The following is a 3,158-nucleotide window of genomic DNA, read 5'->3' on the forward strand; positions in this document are numbered from 1 at the left end:
TCACACCCTTGCACTACAAGAGACATGTCGAATAGCGACGGTTTTTATGGAGAATTATGACAGTTTTTAACCGCCGCAAAATAGCATACCAGCAGTTTGGTAAACGTTGCAGTTTAAGGCGTGGGCGTTTAATTTTATGACGGTTTTTAAGAACCACTAGTATAACCACCACTAATAAGGTTTGTTGATTTTGCGGCGGTCTATAACCGCTACTATTTTAGTAAGTGGATTTAAAAATAATTTGCGAAGAACAAGGAACAACAAAGAAACACATCAATGCAAGAACACATACATCAAACTCCAACATGAAAACTCAGTTACTCAATGTGTTCCCATACTCACTCGAGGTTCTAAGTCCATTAATCTGCGCTTTAAACACTGTATTCTTGAAAGCAATGCTGCTTCAACAACCTAAAAGTTCCATGAGTTGGGATTGGTCCAAATTCTTAAAATATTAACATGTTCGAGAAACATATGAATACATTTATTAAATATTCCTCTAAAATGAAACTATGAAATAGAGAATCAAGAAAGATGGCTATCTTTGCATTACAATATAAATTATGTCCACTATTCTTTATGATTAGAAACATACTTCTAGTTGCAATGCACAAATTTCTCTCTATACCCGTGGATATAATCAAGAAAAACACATTGATGTACAAAATTAGCAAACTAAAGAAAAATACCTTTAATTAGCTAAGGCAGCAGTTATGAACTGAAAATAGCATCAATTGAACATAAACCAACCAAAGAATAATAACATGAATCTAGTTCCTTATACATAAATTTTAATAACAGACTCACATTAAGCTAAGTTTAAGATAACAACCCATTAAATTAGTAAATCACATCTCATAGTCGTAGATAATATTACAATAATAGTTACTAAAAAAGAAAAGAAATTAAATAGATAAAAAAAAAAGAGTAAAACTAGTTTCAGAGTTAATAAAAAATTTTAGAAAAAATCAAACATAATAGTGGATGAACCAAGCATAATCAATCTTTTGATTTCTTACTCTGGTTTTCGCTTTGTTTTCATTTGTTTGCAACAAAGCACAAAGATCATGGAAGTGTTGGCTTTTTAGAGAAGGGAGAGGTTGAAAGTGATCATGCAAAATCAGGAAATTACTTGGGGAGAATATTAATAAGAAGAAAGTAGCAGGAACATGAATCTCAAATGAGGCATGAAGAAGGGTCAAGTGAAAATAGAGAAGAGATGGAAGGTATGTCAGTTAATTTCCACTTTAATTTTCTAGATGAGTAATCTTCAAATAGTTGATTCTTGTGTTCTTGAAAGTCTCTCACAACCAGAATTTCAATTTCAGAAGGAGGACATGAATCATACCACCATCTTCTGGATTTTCATGTTCTAAGGACGTGACACTTCTTTAAGCAAAATCGAAGAAATTGGTCATGGTGAAAGGATGGAAACTCAGATTACAGAATCAAAATTCAATCATTAACAATAAATCTCTAGCTCAGGTATTCCTCTAATAATCAAAGAATTACTTTTTTTACAACTCCACTGATTATCAAATATTATTGAAACTGAATCAATCAAAGACCTAACAAAGATAAACAAACCATCAAACAATCATTAACTATTTACATTTATTTACACAAACTAAAAAACTCACTACAAAGCACATAATAAATAAAAATAGTAGTACAAATTAGTCAAAAAGTACATTCAAATCCCTTAACTCTAAACAATGAAAATTAACCTGAATTAATAGAAGATATAGACAAAATCTGAATCAAATTAACCTAAAAGCATAATCTGAACCAAGAAGACACAGAAAATTTTAATGAAAATAGGATTCAAATTTTGATGGAAGAATGCACCAGTGATAGGGGAGAGGCCGCGATAGCTCAGATCGCGCATGGTGGAGGAGGGAGTAAGGGTTTCACGCACAGTGGATGATAGGAAAAATGTTGATGACGGTGAGAGGAAAATGTATGGGCAATCACGCGACTCTAGGACGGCACAGAGGCGCACAGTAAAGCAAAGAATAGGGGTGGGTTTTGCACACCGTGGAGGAGGGATTAAGGATTTCACGCACTGTGGAGGAGAAGGGAAAGATCAACGTCGGTGACAGGAGGATGAATGGGCAGTCAAGCGACTCCACAGTGACACAGCGACGTACGATGGAGCAGAGAATAGGGGTTCGCATGTTCTGCTTTTGGAAATTTTTGAGTTCTCTGATTTAACACAACAACCAATTATGATCAAGTGTTTGGGTTAGTTAGCGACAAAAATTATCCTCGGTCAATGTTTAAATTGTTTATCACTAATACAAACCCAATAAAATTAACCGAAGTATTCAAACCTCGGGTCGTCACTCAAGGAATTGCAGGGAAGTGTGTTTATTATTGGTTATGGAAAAGTATTTTTGGGATTTTTGTGATAAGAGACAAGTAATGTAAATAACATGGAGGTAAAATAACAACTAAGAAAAGTCCTAGCAAGAATTGAGAATTCGAATTCCTATCCTCATTATTATCATCAATTGTGATGGTAATTGCCTTTTGCTTTCACTTTGTTAACCTCTAACAATGAAGGAAAGCCAAGTGAGCAAAATCAACTTAAGTTCACAAATCCTAATCCAAGACTAGATTTAGTGAAGCCTAAGCCAAGTAGCAATTTTCAATCACCAATCAACAAAAAAGAATTTTGATAACTCAAGAGTCTCTAATTGATCAATCCAAGTTAAGAACATAAAAATCTAATTTAAAATCCAACCAAGCATTTTGTCAAACACTTGGAAGGCTGGTGCACGAAATTGTGATTCACACTTTTAACAACTCCGCACAACTAACCAGCAAGTGCACTGGGTCGTCCAAGTAATACTTTACGTGAGTAAGGGTCGATCCCATGGAGATTGTTGGCTTGAAGCAATCTATGGTTACCTTGTAAATCTTAGTCAGGAGATTAATTATGATTATCAGTTTGAATTGCGAAAAATAAAAGAGCATGAAATAAATACTTGTTATGCAGTAATGAAGAATATGTTGGAGTTTTGGAGATGCTTTGTCTTCTGAATCTTTGCTTTCCCCCTGTCTTCTTCTTCACGCATGCAAGGTTCCTCCTATGGCAAGCTGTGTGTTGGTGGATCACCGTTGTCAATGGCTACCATCCGTCCTCTCAGTGAAAA

The sequence above is a fragment of the Arachis ipaensis genome, chromosome B09 (genome assembly GCF_000816755.2).
Source record: "Arachis ipaensis cultivar K30076 chromosome B09, Araip1.1, whole genome shotgun sequence".
Classification (NCBI taxonomy): domain Eukaryota; kingdom Viridiplantae; phylum Streptophyta; class Magnoliopsida; order Fabales; family Fabaceae; genus Arachis; species Arachis ipaensis.